The sequence below is a fragment of the Crocodylus porosus genome, unplaced genomic scaffold (genome assembly GCF_001723895.1).
Source record: "Crocodylus porosus isolate Cpor-Errol unplaced genomic scaffold, CroPor_comp1, whole genome shotgun sequence".
In the NCBI taxonomy this organism is placed as follows: Eukaryota; Metazoa; Chordata; order Crocodylia; family Crocodylidae; genus Crocodylus; species Crocodylus porosus.
The window spans coordinates 36,217,217-36,226,322 of NW_017728915.1; the positions used below are offsets into that span (position 1 = coordinate 36,217,217).

Sequence of the window (9,106 nt, forward strand, 5' to 3'; positions counted from 1 at the left end):
CCAGCACTCTTTCCTGCTTATGCAGGGGGTCGGACTCGATGATCCATTGAGGTCCCTTCCGACCCTAGCATCTATGAATCTATGAATCTAATCGTGCAATGAAAAAGGCCAATGAATTTCCATTAGAAAGCATTCTGGACTTCAAACAACACTGTAGATACTCATTATCACCAGGGCTTTCTAATCCCTTCACAAATAATGGTTTGGGTCACTTCAGATCTATGGCCCTGCTCCTACACACCTTGAGTCAGGTGGCTTGCCTTTTGGGTCCTTAATTTACTACTGCAAAAGTCACATTGACTTCAGTTTATGAAGGACTGTATGCAAGAATAGTAGCATCTAGTTAAACGGGAGATATGTCATTAAGTTTGGTGGTAACTTTGTCAGGCACTTTTCCTGATTTTACTTTTTCTTGGTTGCTTTGAATATAAACTCATTTTCTTCTACTTTATTTCATTTTAGACTCTTTTGGGGGGTTTTTTGCTTGTAGGAACGTAATCCCAATTTATGTGACGCAACTGAATTGTTTATTGTGGCAACCCCTGACATGTCTACACAAGATGCCACATCATCGTAGCAATGAGCTATGGTGACGTAACTCATCGCTATGGCGATGCAGCATTGGCAGGCACTAACCATGGTGCTTCTACTGTGTCACCATAGTTCATTGCTATGGCTAAAAGGTCGGAAATGACCCGTGTGCTGCTGGGACTGCTCAGTCATTTAGTACTTGCTTTAGCGGTCATTTAATACCAAGTGCACAGTCAGGGGCACGTGTAGTTGCACCCAGGAGATCGGTGAGGGGACAGGGAGCAGAGCAGCAGATAGAACAGAGCAACATGTCCAGCAGAAAGCAGAGCAGACAATTGTAGTGGCACTCAGAGAGGATGCTGGGCTAATTTATGGCATACCTGCCAAAAAGGTTGGCTTTGACCATCTTATATAATGTTATACTCATCCCTCCCTTTTTGTATATTGTCTTCTAAAAATAAAACTGCACTGTAAGGTGCTAAATGAACAGAATTCAGGGCCTTTTCACACTTTAGATGATATCCCATGGACCTAATGTTGAAAAAGCTGGTGAAGTGGTTTACAGCGAGGCAATGTAGCAAGAAGAACAGCATGAAACACTAAGCAAGGGAAGGAAAAGAGAAGTAATAGTTGAACGGACCGGGTTATCCTGGGTTATATTACATGCATAAAAAGAGGTGTGACCAAACTGGTTTTCATTCTTTTTTACAGTTTTAGGAGAACTGGAAAATATTACCCACTCGCACCTAGAAGCCACTCACCCAATTAACAATTACCAATATATTTTGGTGCCCCAGAAGCAGTTGCCTGTTCCATGGATAGAGTAGAGCCAATCAAGCTTCAACATGCTGCGTGCGACGTTTTTATGTTTGCAAGTAGGCATGTAAAGTCATTCAGCTGTGACTTGGGAACTGAGCTTAACAGAGGAGAAACAAGAGCTTGTGTAAGAACAGGACAGGGTAGATGTACATATTGCACGTGGCGGTCTTGACATGAATTTATATCTCCCACATTCAGTTTCAGTGACGTGTTTTGTGCCGTTGGTGTCAGAGCTACGATGATGATCAATGACAACACAATGGGTCTTTGACAGAGACAGGAAATAGTGACAAATGCCTGAAAAGATCTCAGGAGATCTGTTCGTTGACCTGTCAGCAAACACAGACACGTCTGATCCAGGCAGGCAGCTCTCCCTGTTTTCTCATGGACTCTCCATTCCCATATTTGCTCGGCTACTTTTCCTTGTCTTCCTGCTTTTCCAGTTAAGTTATTCTACTGGGAACAATCATCATTCACTGGGTCACCCCAATTTGTCCCTGAATCAGAGCATTGGCAGCATCTTGCTCATTAGTCGGCCAACTCATGGGATCCTGGCAACCTTTTTCTCTCCATGAAGATTGGGTCCAAGCTGTCCTTTGATGTTGTCAAGCCATGACTTCCATTGGTCTCCCTGCTGATTTCTTTGCTCTTTCTCCCTGGGAGCATAAAGCCACAGGGAAGCACTTAATGTTATATCAGGCGCTGTGCCAGCATGGCTTCAGTCTTTGTTACTGTGTGAGGCAGACAGTCTGTCCAGTCTTGGGTCTATAATTGGGATGCTTTCATGTTGCAAGAATGTCATGTATTTCTATAGTTCAGGTTGTTACACCTATACAAACCCATCAGCCCTTTTTAACATTTGCCCTTTCTGAAATCAAAAGAAATACCAGTAGTCCAGATAAAATGGAGAGGACAAAGGTTGCCTTGAATTCATTTTATATTTTCCAGGTTTGGAAACAGAGGAGGCAGAGGGGAGATATTTTCATTTTTGATCAGATGCTGGTTTGTTTCCATTAAATCAACCTCCTAAGGCTTGTAATACATGGAGTACAAGGATGTCAGTCCCTAGATCATAGGTAATGTGGATGAAATCGTGGTAACAATCCCATTTGGCTTCAGCAGGGCCAGCATTTCAGCCCATGATTTCGTTTCTTGTTTTATTTTATTAACCTTCCATTTTCATACAAAACCGTGCAAACCGCTTTTCCAGCACCAGCCGTTGTACTCCATAAATTCTGTTGGATTCAAAGAACTTCGTGTGTGTGTGTTTATATGAAAAAAAACAAGCTAAGAAAAAAACCACAGTTAAGCTAGATAAATACTGATCTGGGAGTTCAATATTTAACAGCCATCTTTGAAAGGGGATAGCAGTTTAAATGGTCAAGTGAAACAAAATACAGTTAGAATAACATCTGCTCCATGCAGAAGATTCATGAACTGGCACACGGCAGGTCCCACATGTTGGGAGTTCAAACCGGAGACAACTCAAGCTTCGCTCTGTGGTTATCGTGATGTCATCAAAACCCTTTGATGTGTTTATAGCCAGCTACCTATGGAGCAGACTAACCTATACAATTCGAGGAAGTAGCCAGCCCCGATGTGAAAGGATGAATATGGGATTACTCCATTCTTTCATCGTTGTTCTGGCTAACTGATTGAAAATTGTTCATAGTGGAAAGAATTTACATTTCCTTCTGTCTGACCTGGTGGCAGCACTGGATGAATAAGGTTGTCTAACTACAGGACAAAGAAGTATTGTCTCTGCTTTCTTCCAAACAAAGTTCTGTTACACTTTAAATGCAGTTGGATGCACCGCCTTGTTTTATGATTAGGAACATAGGTAAGTCTCAAACTTTAAAGTTGGGGTGGGTTGAAAAATAATTCATTCGCTCAGTTACAGAAAAGCATGGGGTTTTTTTGTGGTCCTTATTTTAACAAATGTTTGGGTTTTCACAGGGGAAAAACACCCCCGGAAACATAGTTTCCTGAAAATGTTTCAATGATATTTACATTTTTGGTGAACATTTTCCTTTTTTTTAAAAAAAGCCAACATTTGTCAGAAACTTTTCAACCAGTTCTACTTAGACTGCTTGGAAATTGTGATACCGTGAACTGGAGATGGAACAAACACTGTATGTTGTGACCCTGCGAACCTTATATTTTAAAAATCCTGGGCAAAAATGTCATTAGTCCTCTCAGTGCCCCTGCAGGTCTGAACATGAAGTCAGATTGCTTTCTTAGGAGGGAGCACAGCATGTTGAAGTGCCTTCAGTAAAGTCACACAATGAATGAGAGACATTCAGAACTTGTAAAGGCCTTTGTACAAGATGGAGCAGTGTGACATATGGACTATCTACATGTAACTGCCACATGTGACACAAACCCAGCCCCAAACTCAAACTTCCCCCAATACCATGTCCATGGAAGAGCTATAACTAGGGAGTCCTTTTCTCCTAAACCCCTGAGGCTTGTCCCCCCTCTCCTTCCAATGCCCTCATCAGCCAGCCCTCACTGCTCCAGCAAGGAAGCAGACGTGCAGGGCTAGCCCTGCTGTCTGGAGCGAACAGCATAGCCCAACCCAGGGCTGAAAAGCATGCTGGGATGCAGGGGGATTGTGTCACTTTGGCTAGGGACAGAAGTTACACATAAACCAGTTTAAGTGATCAAAAACTAGTTTAAACCTGTAACAGAACAGAAGTTCAGTGCGCATAAGCCAGTTTCAAAATGGCAGAAACTGGTTTAAGATAAATCTGGTTGAATGTACTACTAGACATAACTGATTTGGGTCAAACTGGTTTAGGAAACTTCTGTCCCAGACCTCTTCCTGGTTCAAGTTAAATCACAATCCCCCTGCATCCCAGCATGCTTTTCAGCCCTGGGTTGGGCTATGCTGTTCGCTCCAGAGAGCAGGGCTAGCCCTGCACCTTTGCTTCCTTGCTGGAGCAGTGAGGGCTGGCTGATAAGGGCATTGGAAGGAGAGGGGGGGCAAGCCTGGCAGGGGATGCAGTCCAGTCTGCAGGGGGTGGGGGAGGACTGCCACCCCCCAGGCAAACTACAGCTGGAGTCTGGGGCCAGGGAGGAGTTTAAATGTCCCTTCCCCTGCTCAAACTTACTGATGGTTGTGGCTGGACTAAAAATCCTAGAGGTACCTGGAAGCAGGGAGAGGAAGCAATGAGCAACCCTGCAGGGTCCTGCTGATGTGATTTTGAAATGCAACTCCCAGAGACCTCGGAGGCAGCAGGAAGAGGAAGTGAACACACAGCCGATGCTGGCTATGTGCCAGAGAGCTGTGCTGTAGTGCTCCCCTGCTGTTGGTATGAGCCATTTCAGGTACGTGGCTGCATTCCCTGAATCAAAGGTGAATGTTTGTTTTCTTCTGTTTCAATTTAATCTCTACAGTTTAGACTAGCCTGCAAAGGCTGAATCAACTCAGCCTTTTTGACTGTCTATACTTAGTCTTTAAGACACGATGGGGGTTTAATCCTCAATCCCAGCAAACCTTCTTCCTACCATGCGTCATGTGCATGGCAGGATGTGTGATTCTGGGATGGAGGATTAAATCCCAGCTGCACCTTAGCTGCTGATGCAGGGCTCTCGCTGCACCAATGAGTTGAAACCAACCAGCTAATTGTCAACTGGGGCTGGAAATAAAACGTCCCCAACCCCAGCTGACAATCAGCTCAGTGCATGGGGAGCCTGGCATTGAGTTATGACAGCACAGAGCCCAGCTCCCCATGCACTGGGAGCTAAAAAACTATGTGCGCCATCCAACTTAGCAGCATTTGTGGTTTTGACAGGTCCTGGCCACATGTTCAATTTAAAACATGATATAAATGAGCCACAAAATAATTACACATTATATGGCATATAATGTGGAATAACTTTGTGGCTTGTTTATTCCATTACCATGCCTAAAATAGAGTTCCACACATGTGGACTGTTACTATTCAAGGCATGGTTAACCTGTTAACTGCCTCTTAAATGGAAGCTTTTTTGAGGGTCCCATCTCATTTATCATTCACAAGACTATGCTACCTGTTGCGTCATCCTCTCCCATTTCTTCTTCCAAACCACTAGTGTTTTCCCCAGTGCAGAGTCAACTCCTGTTTTGAAAGACTTGCATAAAGAGGCTTTCATCATTTCCCATGGGAAATTATTTCACTGCCTAATAGATCTCTCAGGCCACAATGGAGGTTGGTGAAAGCTGTAGCATGGACTTATCCTGAGAACACTTTGCAATGTAGGAATATGGGGTCAAAAATCTGTTCTGTACATAATGAGTCTGTTAGTTGTTAAGATATACAATTGCAAGCTGGAGGATCTGGAGTTTCTTACCCTAACTGATCCATTGTTTGATAAAGTAACCTTTGGCAAGTCCCTTGACCTGAGTCACCCCAGCTGGAAAACAGAATAAACAGCAGGACTTTCCTAAAAGAAAAAACAAAAAAAAATCCAGCTTTTGCATTTAACTGAACGTTATCGCTTACGTGGAGAGAAAAGCATATGGAGTGGTTTTTTCCCCCCTTTTGAAATTGGCTGAAAGGACAGTGAAGACTGATCACTCACATAAATCAGATTTTATGTCATTTTTGCTACACAACATGTGTTCTGTTGCACTTGCGAACATGGGTTAATAATATTGTTCTTTCTGAAAATATTATAGCTCACTGAAATGCTTCAGACAAACATCCTAAGAAGACTTAGTGGCCTCAATATGTTTGACTTGGAATCCAACTTTATTTCTAATTAGCTGGTCTTCAGTGATCTGTCAGAAAGTGCAATGACTTGCCAATTTTCACACCTCAGCCAAAAAAAAAAAGTTCCAATAAAAGTCTCAGAAATATCCACTCACTTCTACCACTAGGAAATTCCCAACATATTTAAGTAACTCCTAGTCCATTTACTCACACCCCCTCCCCAGAGCTGCCATTCAGATCTGAATATGTAACAACACAGAATCCAATGTAAGGATTGCTTTAACCTCCCCCGCTGCCCGAGTTTTTCCATACAAAATAAAATAGGTTCCATGCATTAAAACAAGTCTCAATCACTTAAAATAACTCAAACCAGGATAAACCAATGTTTCAGCTGCTTTATTCAAAACACATGCACTGCTATTTTTATAACCTAAACCTATGGGGAAATGAATATATACCTATTTATATATATATATCCGTTCATATAAAACATACCAAAATCTAAGTTACCAAGCAGCTGTTTGGGTCAAACTCAGCTTAGGATAAGCAGTACAGTTTAGTGGAGCTAAAATTAGGCCTACAGCTTTGTAAAAGGCTTTAAAAGTTCCTGTCACATGCCTCAGCTGTAATATTGTCCTTGAACATTTTCCTTCCAAATGCTGGTTATTTAGATTTATTGTAGGTATACGTCTAGACCTCTCCCTCCCCCACCCCTGAACACAGAAATCTCAAACGTTTCACCTTGAAGTTGAACAATAGCTACCTTTTCATAAGGGATGGCAAGAAACCATGAAAAAAATGGACAACTTTTCAGTTCAATGAACTAAGTAAATTGGGGCAGGTGGGATTGTGGGGGTGGGAGTAGGGGCAGGGCTAGTGGGTTCATGGGGAGTTTGGCAGGTCTGGGGGGTAGGGGGTGGAAGCTAAAAATAGCCAGGTCAGGGGGCAGGGTGGAGGGCTGCACTTTGAACATGTGCAGATGTTCAGTAGATTGTGTTAGCCCATTTCTGATATAACTGTGTTCACCTACTTAGATGAACTGATTTAATAGAATCATAGAAAACGAGGGTTGGAAGTACCCCAGGAAGTCACATCTACTCCAACCCCCTGCTCAAAGCCAAGGCTTTATTTACCCAGGTCTTAAAAACCACCAAGAATGGATCTTCTACCACCTGTTCCAGTGCTTCACCATGCTCCTAATGAGAACATTTTTCCTAATATCCAGCCTCAACTTCCCTTGAGGCAACTTGAGCCCATTGCTCCTTGTTCTGTTATCTGCCCCCACTGAGAACAATCTAGTTCCAATTTAGATTGGTCCTGCCATTTTTGCCCAATTTTACCCCTACAAATGCCTGCATAGATTGGCACTTAGATTGACCGAACCCTCATTAGGTTGATCTAAGTTAAACCTCTGCATGTATCCTAACATGGTGATCTGGTCCCAATGCAGGCACTAACTTCCCAAGTAAGAGGTTATAGTTCACGTTGCACTTTGTCTTGTTTGCAGTGTGTTGTTGGACTCATTTGCACTTAAGAATGCCATAATGAGGACGGTTTACAACACAAAATCAGTTTCTTTTAAAAGACTGGTCGATGGCCGGTTCGTCCATGGCTAACATAGCGCGTACATTCCACTAATTACGATCAACATAAGAACCAGCTCAAAATCCACAATCTATGCCGATCACTTCTGAAAATCTGCCTCTTTTTAGGTGCTGACATGGGTACAGGACTCTTTGGAAAACATGGCCCTGCATCCAAAATGTGTACGGTGTTATTGAATGTTGTCACTGTATAATGGATATTGGCATAGGCAAAAGCAATGTCATTTTTTTCCCATACTACCCACCAATGTACTCCCACCATGACTGGTAGAGACCACATTGGAAGGCTGGTTTAATTACCCTGAGAATTCATTGTTCTGCTCCTGAAACAGCTATTAAGGTACTAATTGCAGTGATGGTTTGGAGATATGGGCCCTGTTCTTTAGGAACTGGCTAGAGACCCACTAGCTCATTTCACGAAGGTTACAGACCCACCATCAGATAACAGCAGCTTCTGGGACCTTTCAGGTTGGGCTAGATTCAAGCCAATGAGATCTGAAAAGTTTCATTATGATTTATTGATTTGTTAAATCAGCAAGAGAAGTTTTAAATAAGCAAAAGAGCTCCATTTATAGTGCTGTATATAGATCTTTTTTGATTATACATGGAACATATGAAGGTCTATGAGAAATTATTATTGGGATTTTAATGACTAATTTTCATGAAGAGTTAAATTTTCCCGTTTTCATCCCTGAATGGAGATTTGCTGTCCATCCATCCACCCACCCATCCTTCTCTCGGATCAGGATTGTTTGAAATATCGATTTATGGGAAACAATAAAATAAATCAGATGAAACAGCAAAATATTTGTTTTTAGTGGCATTGGCAAAACCTTATTTGCCTCCATCATTTTTACTGCTTCTTCAAATTTTTATACCCAGCGCTGCCTCTTTTCTGCTTGTAATGACCTTCAGATGCAGAGGAAAATATTGTTCACTGTCAGCCACAATGACTGTAGAGCTTGACAAGCCAGTGTACTTCACATCCCTCTAAACCGCCCTGTCAGAGGTTCTCAACACTTAATCAGAGCCCATCTGGTATGATAATGGGATAATGGGCGCTGAAGACTGCTTACAGTTGTTACTCTGTTCCCCAGCAAGCAAATTCCAATTGATTCCAACAGGAGTTTTGGCCAAAAAAAGGGATCAAGATGACAACTTCCAGATTTGGCCAATTCTAATAAAATGAGAAAATGTGACCTCACCCTCTCAGCTAAGCAGCTGATACAGCTACTGCCCCATGCAAATACCATCCTTCCATTTTTTTCCCCCTGAGATGGGTCAAAGCCTTCTCTCCCAACTCACTGTAGGAAAGTGGGTAAGGAGCTGCTGAAAGATGCCATTGGGAACAGCATTTCTGTTTTCTAATACATGATGCAGGACATTGTCATCTGAGAACTGAAGCTGATACGACTTATAGTTACATGTGCACACGTGTGTAGCAATAGGTGTTAC

The 9,106-nt window shown here is 42.5% G+C and overlaps 1 long non-coding RNA gene across 1 annotated transcript in view; it reads left to right on the forward strand.

Annotated features, from left to right (window-relative positions):
• LOC109310674 overlaps positions 1 to 3,223 on the forward strand; it is a 25,799-nt gene extending 22,576 nt beyond the window's left edge. Inside the window, exon 3 of the long non-coding RNA XR_002101291.1 lies at positions 3,211 to 3,223. This is a non-coding gene — a long non-coding RNA (uncharacterized LOC109310674). The remainder of the gene's footprint in view (positions 1 to 3,210) is intronic.
• Positions 3,224 to 9,106: the final 5,883 nt, after the last annotated feature.